At 39.7% G+C, this 19,920-nt stretch overlaps 1 protein-coding gene across 1 annotated transcript in view; it reads right to left on the bottom strand.

Moving 5' to 3' along the window:
* OR2C1 (olfactory receptor family 2 subfamily C member 1) overlaps positions 1–8,845 on the bottom strand; it is a 20,009-nt gene extending 11,164 nt beyond the window's left edge. The window contains exon 1 of the mRNA XM_081820169.1: positions 8,835–8,845. The gene's annotated coding sequence lies outside the window, so the exon portion shown is untranslated. The remainder of the gene's footprint in view (positions 1–8,834) is intronic.
* Between the last annotated feature and the right edge of the window lie 11,075 nt (positions 8,846–19,920).

The following is a 19,920-nucleotide window of genomic DNA, read 5'->3' as shown; positions in this document are numbered from 1 at the left end:
GGGATCATGACCTGAGCCAAAGGCAGACGCCCAATGACTGAGCCACCCAGGCACCCCAATACTTGTTATTTTCCTTTAAAAAAATATAGCAATCCCGGGCGCCTGGGTGGCTCAGTTGGTTAAGCGACTGCCTTCGGCTCAGGTCATGATCCTGGAGTCCCAGGATCCAGTCCCGCATCGGGCTCCCTGCTCCGCAGGGAGTCTGCTTCTCCCTCTGACCCTCCCCCCTCTCATGCTCTCTCTCTCTCAGTCTCTCTCTCTCAAATAAATAAATAAAATCTTAAAAAAAAAATATAGCAATCCTAGTGGGTGAGGTGTGGTATTTCACTGTGATACAACCCACCAGTCTTATTCAGAGTTCCCCCATTTTACTTGCAATTATTTGTGCCTGTGTATGCATGTGTATGTGTATCTAGTTCTCTACAATTTTACCACATGTGTAGCTTAGTGTATCCTTCACTACAGTCAAGATAAAGAACAGTTTCATCAACATAAGGATTCCTCAGGTTGCCTTTTTGTAAGCATACAAATCTACCTCCTGCTCCCACCTTAACCCCTAGTAACCACAAATCTGTTCACCATTTGTAAAATTTTGCCATTTCAAAAACATAGTAATATAATATATAATACATAATATAATAATAATATAAATGGAGCCATATAGTATGAAACTTTTTGGAATTGGCTTTCACCACTCAGCATAACTCACTGGAGATTCATCCAACTTGTTGCATGTTTGCACGTATTGATTGCTTATTCCTTTTTATTGCTGAATATTATTCCATGATATTTAAATAGTTTACCACAGTTTATTACCCACTGAAAGACATCTGGATTGTTTCCAGTTTGGGGTTATACGAATATAGCTGTTATGAATATTTATGCGTGTGTGGTTTTTAACTTTTATTTGCATTATTTATGCAGAATTTATTCCTAGGCCATAAGTTTTTGTTTCTTCAGTTTCTTCTAGGATATCTTTTTCTTTTGAGCAACCTCTTCTTCTGGTTTAAGAACAATCTGCTCCTTTTCAGTAAGAACCATCTCAGTGTGCAGGGAGAGCTCATGTATGGGTTAATTTGACCATGAGCCCTGTAAGTTCTATGCTACATCTTCGGGCCTTTGCTCACCTGGATGTGCTCAATGACCAGAGAATCTACATCTAAACACTTAAGTTCAACATTACTCTCTGCATTTTTAAGCATGTGCAGTAAAAATTCAGCACTCTCTTTGGGCCACTAGCTCCACTGTTTGGCCTGGGTACACCTATCAACTTCACCATTGTAGCAAGGGAATGACACACATGCCTTCTGCAAAGTGACATCTTTCAGATACTTGGTGGCTTTTTGGATATGCATACCCTTGATGGCCTGGGCAGTTTCATGTGTGTTCTTAAAGTGAACATGAAGATTTGAACCTCTTGATTTGCATGATTTTGTAGGGTTTTTCTGGGTAAGTGAATAGTGAACGATTTTCAGAGATCACCTTAGGCTGCTAAGTTTTTATTTCTCCAGGATAAATGCCCAAGATCACAATTCTTAAGGTAGTTGTATGTTTAGTTTTATAAGAAACTACCAAACTGTCCAGAGTGTCTGTATCATTTTATATTACCTTCAGCAAGGTATGTGATCCAGTTGCTCCACATTCTTGCCAGCACTTGGTGTTACTACTTCTCATGTTAGCCATTCTTATATGTGTGTAGTGATATCTCATTGTGGTTTTAATTTCATTTCCCTGATGGCTAATAATGTTGAACATCTTTCATTTGCTAATTTTTCATCTGTATATCCTTTGTTAAAATTACTGTTTATGTCTTTCCCCCATTTTAAAATTGAATTGTTTACTTACTGTTCAATTTTGAGCTTTATTCATATATTCTAGATACACGTCCTTTGTCAGATAGGTGATTTGCAAATATTTTCTCCAGTCAATAGCTTGTCTTTTTATTCTTATTTTTAATAACATCTTTATTGAAATAATTCAGATACAATATTATTTACCTATTTAAAGTATGCAATTGATAGATTTTGGTATATTCATAGAGTTGTACAATCCATTTTCATAATCAATTCTAGAACATTTTCATAATCACTAAAAGAAACTTCATAGCTACTGCCATTTTGACCGAACCTTCCACTTGTACCCAAGGCAACAACCAGTCTGCTTTCTGTCTGTACAGATTTACTTATTCTGAACATTTCATGTAAAGGACTCATATAATATGTGGCCCTTTGTGACTGGTTTCTTTCAATTGGCATCATGTTTTTCAAGGTTTACCCATGTTATGGCATAAATTAGTACTTCATTCCTTTTATTTCTGATGGGCATTCAGGTTGTTTCTGCTCCTGGCTATTGTGAATAATGCTGTTATGAACATTTGTGAACAGGCTCTTGTGTGGACATGTTTTCATTTCTTTTGGATACATACCTAGTTTTGGAACTGTTGGGTCATATAGATATTTAACCTTCTGAGGAACTACCAGACTCTTTCCCAAAGCAGTCTTCTCATTATTTTAACAGTGCCTTTCATGTGAAATGTAAAAAATTTTAACAGTGTCCAATGTATTTGTTTTTCTTTTATGGATCACTGCTTAACTCAAAGGTCACATGTTCCGTTGTTCTTCTAGAACTTGTAGAGTTTTAGATTTTACATTTAGGACTATAACCAATTTAGGGTTAATTTTGATATAAGGTGTGAAGTTTACATGGATCAATTTTTTAAAAATATGGATGTCCAATTCTTCCAGCATCATTCATTGAAAAGACTGCCCTTTATCTACTAAATTGTTTTTGCACCTTTGTCAAAAATAAATTGGCCACAGACAAAATACCCCAGGAAAAGAAAACTACATACCAATATCCCTTATGCATATAGATGGAAAAAATCCTCAACAAAATACTAACAAACTGAACCCAACAGCATATTAAGAAGATTATATAGCATGACTAAGTGGAACTTATCCCACGAATGCAGGGCTGATTCAACATAAGACAACTAATGTAATAGACCACATTATAAAGTGAAGGGGAAAAATGAATGATGCAGTAAAACCATTTGACAAAATCCAACACCTTTTCATGATAAAAACACTCAACAAACTAGGAAAAGAAGGGAACTTTCTCAACATGATAAACAACATTTATAATAATAATAATAATAATATCTACAGCCAACATTATACTCAATGGTGAAAGATTAAAAGCTTTCTGCCTAAAATCAGAAACAAAGATGCCCAATTTCACCACTAATATTTAGCATTTTACAGAAAGTTCTCTGGTGAGAAATGGGCAAGAAAAAGAAATAAAAGGCATTCAAATCGGAGAGGAAGAAATAAATCTTTCCCTATTCATAGATGATATGATCTTATATACAGAAAAGCCCAAAGAATCTACATAGAAACTATTTTAAGTAATAAATGAATTCAGTAGAGTTGCAGGATACAAGATCAACATAGAAAAATCAGTTGTTTTTGGTATACACCAGGATTGAACAATATAAAAAGGAAATTAAGAAAATAATTCCATTTAAGATAAAATCCAAAAGAGTAAAATACCCAGGTACAAATTTAACCAAAGAGATGAAAGACTTCTACACTGAAAACTACAAATCATTGGTAAAATAAAGAAAACATAAATAAAACAAAAGTCACCCTGTGGGGGTGCCTGGGTGGCTCAGTCGTTAAGCGTCTGCCTTCGGCTCAGGTCATGATCCCAGATCCTAGGATTGAGCCCCACATCGGGCTCCCTGCTCAGTGGGGGGCCTGCTTCTCCTTCTCCCACTCGCCCTGCTTGTGTTCCTGCTCTCGCTATCTCTCTCTCTGTCAAATAAATAAATAAAATATTAAAAAAAAAAAGTCACCCTGTGTTCATGGATTGGAAGACTTAATGTTGTTAATATGGTAATATGCCCCCAAAGCTCTCTGTTGATTCAATGCAATCCCTATCAAAATTCTAATGGTCTTTTTTGCAGAAATGGAGAAGCCAATCCTCAAATTCACATGGGATTGCAAGACACCCTGATTAGCCAAAACAGTCTTAGAAAAGAACAAAGTGGGAGGATTCAACTTCTCAATTTCAAAACATACTATAAATCTACAGTAATCAAAATGTTGTGGTATTGACATAAGCATAGATATGCAGACCACTAGAATAGAACTGAGACTCCAGAAATAAACTCATATATCTATGGTCAACTGATTTTTTTTTTAGTAGACTCTATGCCCAGTGTGGAGCCCAGTGCAGGGCTTCAACTCACAACACTGAGATCAAGACCTGAGCTGAGATCAAGAGCTGGATGCTTAACCAACTGAACCACACAGGTGCCCCTGGTCAACTGATTTTCAATAGGCATTACAAGACCATTTAGTGGGGGGAAAGAATGACTTCTTCAACAAATGGTACTGGGACAACTGTATAGCCACATGCCAAAAAAAAAAAAAAATCAAGTTGGACCCCTACTTCACACCCTACAAAAAAATTAATGAAAATGTATCCACGACCGGGATGCCTGGGTGGCCCAGATGGTTAAGCGTCTGCCTTCGGCTCAGGTCATGATCCCGGAGTCCTGGGATTGAGCCCCGCATTGGGCTCCTGGCTCAGCGGGGAGCCTGCTTCTCCCTCTCCCTCTGCCTCTCCCCCTCCTCATGCTCTCTCTCTCTCTGTATCTCTGTGTCTCAAATGAATAAATAAAATCTTTAAAAAAAAAAAAAAGAAAATGTATCCATGACCTAAATATAAGAGCTACCATTATAAAACTTTTAGGAGAAAATATACAGGTAAATCTTTGTGACCTTGGATTTGGCAATGGGTTTTTATTTTTATTTATTTATTTTAAAAAGATTTTATTTATTTATTTGTCAGAGAGAGAGCACAAGCAGGGGGAGCGGCAGGCAGAGGGAGAAGCAGGCTCCCCGCTGAGCAAGGAGCCCAACGCAGGACTCAATCCCAGGCATCCCTGGAAATGGGCTTTTATATATGACACCAAAAGCAAAAGCAACAAAAGAAAAAATAGACAAACTGGACCTCATTAAAATTTAAAAATTTGTCTGTGAAAGGACTTTATCAAGAAAGTAAGAAGAGGGGCACCTGGGTGGCTCACTCGGTTAAGTATCTGCCTTCAGCTCAGGTCATGATTCCAGGGTCCTGGGATCAAGCCCCGCATTGGGCTCCCTGCTCAGTGGGAGCCTGCTTCTGCCTTTCCCTCTGTCTCTCCCTCTGCCTCTCCCTCTGCAACTCCCCCTGCTTGTGCTCTCTCTCTCTCTGTTAAATAAATAAAATCTGAAAGAAAGAAAGGAAGGAAGGAAGGAAGGAAGAAGAGGGGTACCTGGATGGCTCAGTCAGTTGAGTGTCTGCCTTTGGCTCAGGTCATGATCCTGGAGTCTGGGGATTGAGCCCCGTGTGGGCTCCCTGCTCAGCTGGGACTCTGCTTCTCCCTCTCCCTCTGCTCCTCCCCCTGCTCAAGCTCTCTCTCTCACTCTCTCAAATAAATAAATAAAAATCTTAAAAAAAAAGAAAGTGAGAAGAAAACCTACAGAAGGGGAGAAAATACTTGTAAATCATATATAGGATTAGGACTCAATATCCAGAATATATAAAGAACTTCCATAACTCAAAACCAAAAAGACAAACAACCCAAGTTTTAAATGGCAAAAGGATTTGAAAAGACATTTATCCAAAGAAGAGAAATGGCCAACAAGCACATAACAAGATGCTCAACATCATTAGTCATTGGGAAAATGCAAATCAAAACCACAATGAAATACCACTTCACACTCATTTAGATGACTTTAATAATAATATAAAATATGTAAATAGCAAATGTTGGCAAGGATGTAGAGAAATTAGAACCCCTGTACATGGCTGGTGAGAATGTAGAATAGTTCAGCCACTATAGAAAAGTTTGTTCCTCAATAACTCAATAGAATTACCATATAACCTCACCGGTCCACTCCTAGGTATATACTCAAAAGAAATTAAAACAGGCACTCGAACAAATGCTCATACATGCATGTTTATAGCAGCACTATTCACATTAACCAAAAAGTAGAAAAGCTCAAATGTCCATCAGCACATGCGTAGATAAACAAATTGTGGTGTATCAATACTATGGAATATTATTCAACCAAAAAGGAATGAAGTGCTGATACGTGCTACAATGGGATGAACTTCAGAGACATTATGCTAAATGAAAAAAACCCAAACCCAAAAGGTCACATATTGTATGACTCCATTTATTTTTATTTTATTTTTTTAAAAGAATGTTGGTGTTTTTGGTTTTTTTTTTAAGATTTTATTTATTTATTCATGAGAGAGACAGAGAGAGGCAGAGGGAAGAAGCAGGCTCCCCAAGGAGCAAGGAGCCCGATGCGGGACTCGATCCCAGGACCCTGGGATCATGACCTAAGCCGAAGACAGACACTTAACCATCTGAGCCACCCAGGTGCCCTACATTTATTTTTTTTTTAAAAGATTTTATTTATTTGACAGAGAGAGAGAGAGACAGTGAGAGAGGGAACACAAGCAGGGGGAGTGGGAGAGGAAGAAGCAGGCTCCCTGCAAAGCAAAGAGCCCAATGTGGGACCCGATCCCAGGACCCTGGGATCATGACCTGAGCCAAAGGCAGACACTTAATGACCGAGCCACCCAGGTGCCCCTCCATTTATTTTTTTAAAATATTTTTATTTATTTGAGAGAAAGAGAGAGAGCACAAGTGGGGGAAAGGGAGAAGCAGGCTCCTTGCCGAGCAGGGAGCCTGACGTGGGGCTCAATCCCAGGACCCTGGGATCATGACCTGAGCCAAAGGCAGACACCCAACCAACTGAGCCACCCAGGCACCCAGTATGACTCTATTTATTTTATTTTATTTTTTTTAAAGATTTTATTTATTTATTTGAGACAGAGAATGAGATAGAGCATGAGAGGGTCAGAGGGAGAAGCAGACTCCCTGCCGAGCAGGGAGCCTGATGTGGGACTCGATCCCGGGACTCCAGGATCATGACCTGAGCCAAAGGCAGTCGCCCAACCAACTGAGCCACCCAGGCGCCCCATCTATTTATTTTAAATAGTCAGAATAGATAAATCCAGTGGGGCAAAAAGCAGATTTGTGGTTGCCAGGGACTGTGGGAAAGGGGGAATGGGGAATAACTACCTAATGGATACAGGGTTTTCTTTGGGGGTGATTAAAATGTTTTGGAACTAGATAGAGGTGGTGGTTGCACAACATTGTGAATGCTTTAAATGTCACTAAATTGTCCACTTTAAGATAGTTAATTTTGTTTAATGTGACTATCATCTATTAAAAAGTTGCTTATAAAAATCAATTTGCCACGTTTATGTGGGTCTATTTCTGGACTCTTTATTCTATTCCATTGATGTATGTGTCTATCCCTTACCAACACCACACTGTTTTGATTAGTGTAGCTTTAGAGAAAGTCTTATAATAGAATGATGTGAATCCTTCAAATCTTTTTTATTTTTCAAAACTGTTTAGGCTACTCTAGTTCCTTTACCTTTCCACTTTATATTAAATCTATTGATCATTCTGGGGAGAACCGACATCTTTACTATGTTGAGTCTTTCCAATTTATGAATATGGTATGTCTTTCTATTAATTTAGGACTTCTTTGACTTACTTCACCAGTGATTTGAAGTTCTCAACATACTTATCCTGTGTTTTTTTGTCCTGTAAGTGTTTTGTAAGAGTTATACTTAAATATTTTTTAAAGATTTTATTTATTTATTTGTCAGAGAGAGAGAGAGTGCACAAGCAGGGGGAGCAGCAGGCAGAGGGAGAAGCAGACTCCCTGCTGAGTAAGGAGCCTGATGTGGGACTGGATCCCAGGACCCTGGGATCATGACCTGAGCTGAAGGCAGATGCTTAACCAACTGAGCCACCCAGGCATCCCTAAATATTTTTTTTTAAGATTTTATTTATTTATTTGAGAGAGAGAATGAGAGACAGAGCACGAGAGGGAAGAGGGTCAGAGGGAGAAGCAGACCCCCCGCTGGGCAGGGAGCCCGATGTGGGACTCGATCCCAGGACTCGAGGATCATGACCTGAGCCGAAGGCAGTCACTTAACCAACTGAGCCACCCAGGCGCCCCCTAAATATTTTATTTTTGAAGCTATTGTAAATGATATTGTCTCTAGTGTACAGAAATAGGATTTATTTTGTTTGTTGACTTTGCATCCTATGATCTCACCAAATTTACTTATTCTAGAAATTTTTGTAAGGTTTTAGGATTTTCTACATTGACAATCTATGACATCTGTGAATAGAGAATGTTTTGATTTTTCCTTTCCAATCTAGATGTTTTATATTTCCTTTTCTTGCATTATTACACTGTTTAAGACTTCTAGTATGATGCTGAATAGGAATAGTAGGAGTGGGGATTCTCACCTTCTTCCTGATCTCAGAGGGAAATCATTTAATTTTTTTTTATTTGAGAGAGAGAATGAGATAGAGAGAGAGAGAGCATGAGAGGGGCAGGGTCAGAGGGAGAAGCAGACTCCCTCCTGAGCAGGGAACCCGATGCAGGACTCGATCCCGGGACTCCAGGATTATGACCTGAGCCGAAGGCAGTCGCTTAACCAACTGAGCCACCCAGGCACCCCGGAAATCATTTAATTTTTGACAATTAAGTATAATATTAGGTATAGTTTTTTAAAATAGATGCTCTTTTACAGGTTGAACAAGTTCCATTCCATTCCTAACTTGCTGAGGGTTTTTACCAGAAATAAATGTTCTATGTTTGTCTCTACTTTTACAAGTGTTCACTTTCTGGTTTCTAGTTGTGTTGAGATCAAGGGATATTAGAGAAAATAAACTGTAAACTCACAATCAATTCAGTGGTACTTTGAATTCTGGTGCTCTTCTCCATATCATCTCCTGCTATTGGCTCTTTGAAGTTCTAAAATAGCTGCTCCATTTGTTTTATCCAGGTTTTATAGTTGTTTCTATGTGAGAGAAAAGATGAGGCATGTTCACTCCACTTTACCCAGAACTGGAACCTCAATACCAATAGTTTTGCTTCTGTCTTTCCAATCTTTATTCATTTTGCTTCTTCTCTGTATTATTGGCTCTCCCTTCTGAAACCTAGTCCCTGCAACCAAAGGAGACTTCCTAAATTAGTTTCTTTTCAAAGCCTGTACTTTTTCTTTCTTTTTGTCCGCACTCTTCTTCCCTGTTGCATCCGTTACCTGGAAGCTTACTTGTCACTCTCCACTTTACTCCCATTCTTAGTCAATTTTAATATTGAGTTATAAGTCACTTACCATAAAATGCACCATTTTATTTTATTTTAAAGATTTTATTTATTTAATTAACAGACAGAGATACAGTGAGAGAGGGAACACAAGCAGGGGGAGTGGGAGAGGGAGAAGTAGGCTCCCTGCTCGGGAGGAGCAGGGAATGTGACGCGGGGTTCGATCCCAGGACCCTGGGACCATGACCTGAGCCGAAGGCAGACGCTTAATGACTGAGCCACCCAGGTGCCCCAAATTCACCATTTTAAAGGGTATAATTCAGTGGTTTTATTAGTATAATCCCAATTCATCACAACTATTTAATTCCAGAACATTTGCATCAACTCAAAAAGAAACCCCTTATTCTTTACCATCACCTTCCAGTCCCTTGTGGATGTAAAATCCCAGCACATAAAATAATGCCTGGCACATAGAAAGTGCTCAATAAATATTTGCCCAATGTTGAATGAATGAATGAACACTCACAGTGGATATCTTTCTATAAGTTTTAAGGAGCAAACATCCCCATATAGAAATAAGGACAGAACCAGTTTTGGAAGCAGGTTAATTTTAGTGTCAATTTGGGAATTGCAAGTGATAAACAATAGCTTATTGTACCAGCAATTCCAGTTGCAGTAACACTTGGTTAGTTAAGTAGGCTTTTATAAAGGATAAACTATGGAAAATATTAACAGGTCATAAAAGAATCTTTCACAGAAGTATGCAGTACATTTCTTGATGATCAGGGCCCTGGGTGTTGGAATACACAGTGGCTATTTTAGAATAACTCCAGAAAGAGGATCAAGGGATGGAATGGGCACCAACAAAGGAAAAGGAGAGAAAATTTCTCATTAAGAGTTAAGTATGATACCAAATGGAGAATAAAATAGAATAGGAATATTAAATTTCCAGGTCACTTTGCATCCTGTTACTGAAATGTGATGGTCAAATGCTAATTAAAAAAATATTATCAAGCAGGAATGCTGATTTTAGTATAAATCATTTACACATTACACATTATTTCAAGAACAAAAATTTAAAGCCAAGGCAAGTAGGTAAATGAGGACACTTTACCTCGTGGGAGAATGTTCTATACAAATACATAAGAGAATAATAATTATTATTATTTTGTTTTTTAGTTTCCAGAAAACTATCAATTAACTGTTGCTACTGAACTTTTAATGAGTGAATCACTTTGGGGCTTGTTAAAAGTACAGCAGTTGATCATGTAGTTTCACCTTATTAATAAATTGCTCTGCTGATTGTTAGAGGCTCCTATCATCCCTCCAGGACCACCCTCATCATGATATATTTGGGTTGCCTGTTTTTCTCATAATTGAATACCACAGAGAGGAACCCCAGAGAGTCCTCTTACATGGCCATCTTGAGAAGTTAGTGAAGTTCTGGTTGCCTTCAGAGCAAGTGAAAAGAAGCTCCCATGTTCTCAATTAAACTTCCCTCTGTGGGAGAGAGTGCCTCTGTTGAGGGGGAATTTTTTTCTCAAAGATGGTTTAGAATGTGCAGATTGTCAAGAATTGTTTATCTTTTATAAACTAAACTATTTATGGGTGAAATGCTGTAATGTCTGAGATTTCCTTTGAAATACTCCTAAGGGGCAGCTGGCTGGCTCAGTCAGTAGAGCATGTGACTCTTGATCTCAGGGTCATGAGTTTGAGCCCCATGTTGGTTGCAGAGATTACTTTAAAAAATAATTTAAAAATAGGGGTTTCTGGGTGGCTCAGTTGGTTAAGCGTCTGCCTTCAGCTCAGGTCCTGGGATCGAGCCCCATATTGGGCTCCCTGCTCAGCAGGAGCCTGCTTCTCCCTCTGCCCCTCCCCTGCTTGTGCTCTTTCTCTCTCAAATAATAAAATCTTTTTTAAAAATAAAAATAAATAGAACAAAAAATAAAAATACTCCTAAACAAAAAAATCTAACAAAACTAATAGAATAAAATCAGAACAAAACAAAAAAATTGGAGGGGACAAATGAAACAAGATTGGCAAAATGTTGAAGCCTACACAGGGGTTCATCATATTGCTCTTTTATGTATGTTTAATAATTTCCATAATGGAAAATTTCAAATAGGTGTATATAAAAGGATTCTTCATCTCCTACATCTATATATCAGTTATTTCTCTATGTATTAGGATTCTTTCAGTTATAAAGAACAGAAACTCCAGTTTACACTGGCTTAAACAATAAAAGGAAATGTATAGATTCGTGTAGCTAAAAAGGCAAGGGCAGTTTGAGGTATCAGGTGATGCTTGATCCTACAGCTCACTGGTGTCACCAGGACTGAATATATATCACTCTGCTCTGCTTTCTATGGTAGTTGGTCTCAATCTAAGGCTCACATTACTCCTAGTTTCAGGAGGACTGCTAACAACCACTGGGTTACATGTATTATCCAGCAAGAGCTGGATTTGTACTAGCATTTTCAACAAAAGTCTGATGGGACCAGTTTAAGGTCATATGCTTAACACTGAGCCATCTTCCAACCATGGAGGTAAAATCCTCTTTTATTAACTTAGGTTAGGTCACATTCTTCACTCCTAGAAATCAGGGTCAGGAAGCTCACAGATCTCCAAATAGAATAAGTGTTTTTGGGAAAGAGGAAAGGGAAAATGGATGTTAAGAGGCAGTCAACAAATGTCTGCTAAACTCTCCACATGTAAAGTTTCCAATACAATAGAATAGAGGGCATTGAAAGATATCTTCTAAAACTGAAATATAGATGTAAAGCTATGGTCAGAGAACAGGGACCTGGATAGTCTGTAGAGGTGAAAGATGGCCTTAATGAAAAATGAAAGGACAAGCAGTGTCTGGAGTGGATGGGAATAGTGGTGAGGAATTCTATGAGGCAAGCATTACCATAATACCAAAAACCAGAAAAAAATTACAAGAAAAGACACCTACAAATCAGTATCTCCAAGAATATCAATTTAAAAATCCTCAATAAAATACTACCAAATCAAATCCAACAATGTATATTAAGAATAACACAGTCCAGGTGCCTAGGTGGTACAGTTGGTTGAGTGTCCAACTCTTGGTTTTGGCTCAAGTCATGATCTCAGGCTCATGATATCAAGCCCTGCATCAGGCTCTGTTCTCAGCATGGAGTCTGCTTGGATGCTCTCTCACTTTCTGTCTGCCCCTCCCCTCCGTGCTCGGTCTCTCTCTCTCTCTAAAATAAATAAATCCTAAAAAAAAAGAATTATACAGTGGGACTTATTCCAGGTATGCAAGGCCGGTTCAATAATAAAAAATAAATTAAAATGTCATACATCACATCAACAGGTTAAAGAATAAAAATCATATGATCATATCAATAGATGCAGAAAAAGCACTTAGCAAAATCCAACACTGATATATGATAAAAAATTTAGCAAACTAGGAACATAGGGGAATTTCCTCAGCCTGATTTAAAAAAAAAACTGCCAAAATAACCTACAACCAATATTGTACTTACTTGTGAGAAACTAGAAGCTTTCCCACTAAGATCAGGAACACAGTAAGAATGTCCCCTCTCACCACTCCTGTTCAACATCATACTGGAAGCCCTATGTAATTCAATAAGACAAAAAAAGGAAATAAAAGGTATACAGATTGAGAAAGAAGAAATAAAATGGTCTTTGTTTACAGATGACACAATCATGTATGTGTAAAACCCAAAAAAACCACCAACAAAAAACTCCTGGAACTGGGGCGCCTGAGTGGCTCGGTCATTAAGCGTCTGCCTTCGGCTCAGGTCATGATCCCAGGGTCCTAGGATCGAGCCCTGCATCGGGCTCCCTGCTCAGTGGGGAGTCTGCTTCTCCCTCTCCCACTCCCCCTGCTTGTGTTCCCTCTCTCGCTGTGTCTCTCTCTGTCAAATAAATAAGTAAAATCTTAAAAAAAAAAAAACCCTCCTGGAACTAATAAAGCATTTGTAGCAAAGTTGCAGGTTTGACAAGGTTACTAAACAAGTCAATCACTTTCCTATACACTAACAATAAACAATTGTAATTTGAAATTAAAAACAAAATACCATTTACATTAATAAAATAATAAGACGGTTTGTGTATCTTGTAAATACCAAAACCATGTACAAAATATGTATGAAGAAAACTACAAGATGAAAGAGAGAAAAAAATGATAAATGGATAGATTCCATGTTCATGGATAGGAAGACTCAGTATTGTTCAATGGCATTTCTTCATAACTTGATCTGTAGATTCAATGGAATCCCAATAAAAATCCCAGCAAGTTATTTTGTGGATGTTGATGAAATGATTTTAAAATATATATGGCCAAAAGACGCAGAATAACCAATAGAATATGGAAAGAACAAAGTTGGAGGACTATCATTACCCAACATTGAATTACTCTCAACCTACAAGACAATGTGGTATTGGTGAAAAAATAAACAAACAAATCAATGGAACTAAATAGAAAGCCCAGAAATAAAACTACATAAATATGGTCAACTGATTATTCACAAACGAGTGAAGACACTAAAATAGAGAAAAGAGGGACGCCTGGGTGGCTCAGTCGGTTAAGCGGCTGCCTTCGGCCCAGGTCATGATCCCAGGGTCCTGGGATCGAGTCCCACATCAGGCTCCTTGCTCAGCAGGGAACCTGCTTCTCCCTCTCTCTCCGTCTGCTTGTGCTCTCTCTGTCAAATAAATAAAATCTTTAAAATAAATAAATAAATAAATAAATAAATAAATAAATAAATAAAATAGAGAAAAGATTGTCTTTTCAACAAATGGTGTTAAAAGGGGACATCTAGGGCGCCTGGGTGGCTCAGTTGGTTAAGCAACTGCCTTCGGCTCAGGTCATGATCCTGGAGTCCTGGGATCGAGTCCCGCATCGGGCTCCTTGCTCAGCGGGGGGTCTGCTTCTCCCTCTGACCCTCCCCCCTCTCGTGTGCTCTCTCTCTCTCTCATTCTCTCTCTCAAATAAATGAATAAAATCTTTAAAAAAAAAAAAGGGGACATCTACATGTAAAAAAAAAAAAGGAAGGAAGAAAAAGAAAAATGAAATCTAGATGCAGATTTTATACCCTTCAGAAAATTAACTCAAAATGGATTCTAAACCTGGGACACCTGGGTGGCTCAGTCAGTTAAGCGCCTGTCTTCAGCTCAGGTCATGATCCCAGGGTTCTGGGATCAAGTCCCACATGGGGCTCCTTGCTCAGCGGGGAGCCTGCTTCTCCCTCTGCCTGCCACTCCCTCTGCTTCTGCTCTGACAAATAAATAAAATCTTTAAAAAAGAATGGATTCTAGGGGCGCCTGGGTGGCTCAGTCGTTAAGCGTCTGCCTTCAGCTCAGGTCATGATCCCAGGGTCCTGGGATCGAGCCCCACATCGGGCTCCCTGCTCAGCGGGAAGCCTGCTTCTCCCTCTCCCACTCCCCCTGCTTGTGTTCCCTCTCTCGCTGTGTCTCTCTGTCAAATAAATAAATAAAATCTTAAAAAAAAAAAAAAAAGAATGGATTCTAAACCTAAATGTAAAATACAAAACAATAAAACTCGTGGAAGATAATATAAGGGGAAACCTAGATGACCTTAGGTTTGGTGATGACTTTTTGGATAACAAAACTAAATACACCATTCATGAAAGAAATAAGTGATAAGCTGGACTTCATTAAGATTAAAAACTTCTACACTGCCAAACAATTAGACACTGTCAAACAATTAGAAGACAAGACACAGAGCAGGAGAAAAAATTTGCAAAAGACATATCTGATAGGGGTGCTGGCTGGCTCAGTAGAACATGAGACTTTTTTTTTTTTTTAGGGAGGGAGAGGGAGGGGCAAAGGGAGAGGGACAGAAGGAATCCTAAGCAGGCTCCATGCCCATCCTGGAGCCTGACGCTGGGCTCAATCTCACAATACTGAGATCATGACCTGAGCTGAAATCAAGAGTCAAATGCTTAACTGACTGAGCCACCCAGGGGCCCCAGAACATGGGACTCTTGATCTTGGGATCGTGAGTTCAAGCCCCACATTGGGTGTAGAGCTTACTTAAAAAAAAAAAAAAAAAAAAAGACATATCTGATAAAGGACTGTTATACAAATTACGTCAAGAACTCTTAAAATGCAAAAATGAGAAAATAAACCCAATAAAAATGGGCAAAGATCTCAACAGGCACCTCACCAAACAAGGTTCACAGATGAAAAGATGCTCCACATCATATGTCATTAGGGAACTGCAAATAAAAACAACTTAACACTATACAGCTATCAGAATGGTGAAAATCTAAAACCACTGAAAACAATTGCTAGCAAAGATGTGGAGGAACAGGAACTTGTGTTCATTGCGGATGGGAATGCAAAATGGCACAGCTGTTCCTGTTACTCTCCTGCAAGTCTCAGACCCCTTTGAGCCTGAGTATGGTTAGAGGAGGGGCTGTTTCCAGGCCTCAGACTGTGTACAGGAACAAGAAATGATTTTGAAGGACACAGCATTCTGGTTAACTCTTCAGGATTATCCAAGAGAAAAAATTAGGGTTCCTTCTGAGAACAAGGCACCACTCCTAAGAAGGGATTTTTAGCCCTTGGAGAGACAGGTAAGAGATCAACATTTAGTCCAGATAGCACTTCCCTAGATGTCACTGCCCCAGTCTCTCCTTCTCTTCCTTCTGAAATGGTGAGCACTGATATGAGTGGTCAGGATGGTGGTGGAATGGAGATCCAGCAGGCTGTCTCAGCTGAAGGGGAAGAATGCATAATCAGTAGCCAGCCAGGAGCCCTGATTCTTAAATTCTGTTCCCCAACTGCATGGACAAGAATTTGATTTCTTCCTGGAGCTCTCATAATCAAAGGATTTTGTTGTATCTGAAGTAGGAACCAGAAACCCCCAATTTTCTCCCTGCATCTTCTCCAACACAACTTAAGACAATTCCTTCCTGACATTTGCCTTATATACCTCTCAGATGATCACTGTTCTTCACCCCTCCTGGCAAGTAGCATAGATGAGATCCTGTAAGATGAGCTTTGAAGTTGAAAGTTGTTACACTCGATTGATCCTTCACCATAGCCTGGTATCAATGCCCTCTGTAAAACTGAAGTGCCATTATCCAATCCCATTTGCAAAGCACTCTTTGCCATGGCAGATGTTGGAAGCTATTGAGATTGTTCTTGATAAAACATTTGGATCTTCTAATAGCTATAGAAGATGCCAAACACAATTGCTCGTGTTGAACTTGGAGAAGTGAATTCTTCTGCCAGGCTCTTGTAAAGGAGAATTCTCCAAGTCATATCCTAGAAGGAGGATGCACAGGTCCTAGTCTACTGTCTGCAATAGGTAGCATGGGATGTGAAGCTTCAGCTTCCAAAGCTATGTAATAATGATGCCTGTCCCACTAACTGAGAAGCTGTGTGGTATGGGGGAAAAGGATGATAAATTGTGAGTCATGTGTTGTGGGAACTAGTTTTGTCCTACTAAATCAGTTATTCTCCCAGCTTTCAATAATGGTGAAAGGATTAACTAGGTCTGTGTTTCCCAAACTGGTGTTCCAAAAACACTCTTGAGAGTTGTAGGTGAGAGTGTTGCACACAAAAGCCCCACCACAAGGGCCTCCACAGTCAAACAGGGCTGGTATTCTGTATGCTTACACTCCTCTACTTTGACTACCCCCCACCCTGAGTTTCACGCTACACATTTAAACATAAATGTTCTGAGAAATCTTCCTATAACAAAACATTCACTTTATTCTAACCCATTGTCCCCAAATTTACTTGGATGAAGAATACTTTTTTTCATGGAACATCTCTGCAAGTCTCACAGACAGTGTTTTCTGAGTACCGGTTTGGGGCACACTGACAGGGCTAGATTTCTAAGGTCCTTTCCAGATCCTTCTATCTATGTCCTCCATAGCAGGAGAGGCTCGAGTACTTGCAAGACCACCAGGTCTATGTGAGCATTCAGGCCCTTATTACCAGCAAGGCAAATGCTAGAGAGCAGACATTGCAGGGATGGGTGCCCGGAGAAGCAACCTGAATGGAGGTGATTTTCCTGCAGTGTACATGGAATCCAGTCTTCCTATTCCAGGGTGAAGATCCCTGAGCTTTGAGTTTGAGCATTCCTGTGGATAAAATGATAGCCTTGTATATTCATAGGTTCCCACATTTAATACTATGTGTGATCCTTCAGAGGACTTGATGCTCTTTTCTTCCACCTCTTCTGGTAAAGAGCAAGACAGGGACTCATGGTCATCACAATCAATGAAGCATTTGATACCTCAAGAAGGAAGATTATTGAGCCAGTGGATGTTCTGAGTAAACTAAGATAGTGTGCAGGGGGCCATGGCAGTTTCCCTCTTTTGTAATATTCCATTGTGTTTATTATGTATGATAATGTGTCAGTCTTGTGCTTGACACTGAAGACTCAAGGCTGCACAAGACACAGCCCCTGCCCTGCTCATGCTTACATTTTAATGGGGGAAAATGGACAAAAACAAGTAAACAAACCAAATAACTCTAAGTGGTGATACATGCTATGATGAAAATATACACAGTGCTCAGAGTGAGAAGAGCAGATATGACTGGTACATGAGTAAAAGGGAGAGAGAGCCCTTGTGCAAGTTTGGATTTTAAAATGTGGGAGTTTTAGAGGGCTCACAGAACTGAATATTGCAAAAGTGCCTCTTCATTGAAAGAATAAGATTGGCAATACAAACTTCTCCTTTAAGGATGATAAATAGCTTTAATGAGGATGAATGCTCCCCCACCATAGCTAAAGGATGAAGGAAATGTTTTAAAAAACCTATTCCTAACTCTCCACCATAAACTATTGCTCCTTAAGCTACTAATATTTTTAAAGAAAACTTTACTAAAGTTAAACACATTTTACTTTTACCCTTATTAATATTAAAGATCCTTCACTTTTTTCTTCTAATGCCCTGACACTGTTCAGTTGTTCATAAACATGGTGGGAAAATACTTAGTGTGAAAATTATAATATCAGAAATCTATCATTTGTTTAAAAAAATTCAACAGTAAGTTTTATTATTAAGTTTTACCTTAAAGGTGCAGAGTATTTAAATACTATAAAGCTTGCTGTTTTGTGTTAGTGCCAAGATCAGTGCAACTCCAAAGTCATCGTCCTGCTGTGATGGAAGTGAGAAGCAACTCTGACAGTTTAGCTAAATCTGAAACTCAGATTCAGATCTGCTTGATCCCTCTCATGAGGGATTCCTCTCATGAGAGATGGGGTGACTGCTTTAAAGTGAAGTGCAGGGGTTCTCAGATGTGGTGGGTCGGGTGGGTCACAGGAGAAAAGCCTCAAAAACGTTGGACTGCAGAAAACATTTCACAATAGCCTGGTACCGCTGCCCACTGGGGAATTCACACATGCAGGAAACGCTGCACATAAGCTACATGGCAGACGCTTCAAGAGTACTCCAGCCTTGCTCCCCACTAAACCCACACAAGAAAGAAATGATAAAGGTGACAAACGTGGACAAGATTTAGTAACAATAATACACTTTTGTCCAAATACGTTTGGCAAACAACCCTGGAAACACAAAGTGTGAACAAAGGCTCAGCCTTCCTACTTGAGAGCACTCCAGAGACTCCATTCAGGTGAGAACCCACAGAAGCAATGTGAGCCCTTCAGCAAAGAATCCACTCTAAGCAATAGAGGGTAAAACCCAGAGAGGAAAGTAACAGGCAGTCTTGACCCATTACGTCAGAGTGCAACTGGCCAGGAAATGCAGAGGGTGGTCAGTAAACTCCTGTCTGTGGAGTGACTCAGATGAATGTTTAGAAAATCCTTTACGGAATTCCAACCTTCTGTGTTATACCAACTGTCCAGCTGGATCGAAAAGGCTGCTTAGCATTCCTGCTCTCAAGCTCTCCAGGGGAATTAAGACACTCTTCTCATGGTTCCAAAAGTTGATCAACCCTAGCACTTTTAGTTTGATTCCAAGCTCTCCTCCCGTGCTTCCCCTCCAGCTAAGACAGTGGAGGTTCTCAAGATAAGCTTGAGGTTCCAGATGCAGTCTGCTTAAGGGTGGGGAGAACTCTGGGTCTGGCACAGTTCCCACACTGTGGCCACTTAGCACAGTGCAGAGAGGATTTCAGGGTTACACTGGTCACTGTTCCAGTTCTCGGAACCAAGCTTGGAGCCACTGTAAGGCTGTTATCTGAACCACCTGAAATGAAGCACCTTCTGGTTTGTCCTAGAATCATTTGGTTATAAAAGACATCTCTGAGAACTTTAAAACTAATGTTTCAGGCTAAACTTGTGTGTTGTACTTCATCTCTAAACCAAGCCTAAATAGGGGTGCCTGAGTGGCTCAGTAGGTTAAGCGGCTACCTTCGGCTCAGGTCATGATCCCAGGGTCCTGGCATCCAGCCCCACATCGGGCCCCTGGCTCCCTGCTCAGCAGGCAGTCTGCTTCTCCCTCCGCCCCTTCCCCTGCTCATGCTTGCACTCTTGCACTCTCTCTCTCTGAAACAATATGATCTTTAACAAAAAAGAAACCAAGCCTAAATAGATTTTATGTTGCATTTTTGGTAGTCTGCTCTCATCCCTTTGACAGGCTACAGAAATTCCTTCTTCCAATATCCACATGTCTACCCCCAAATTTCCAAATATGAGTTGTGGAACATTGTACTGCTGGTTCTTGGCTATGCAGACATTCCCAACAGAGGCTTCTCACTCCTCAACTGCAATGTCCTGCTCCTGCTTTCC

This window comes from Leptonychotes weddellii, chromosome 5, assembly GCF_054177405.1.
Source record: "Leptonychotes weddellii isolate Sample4059 chromosome 5, ASM5417740v2, whole genome shotgun sequence".
NCBI lineage: Eukaryota > Metazoa > Chordata > Mammalia > Carnivora > Phocidae > Leptonychotes > Leptonychotes weddellii.
Note: the sequence above shows the minus strand (reverse complement) of the source record. Positions and strands in the feature narration are given on the sequence as shown.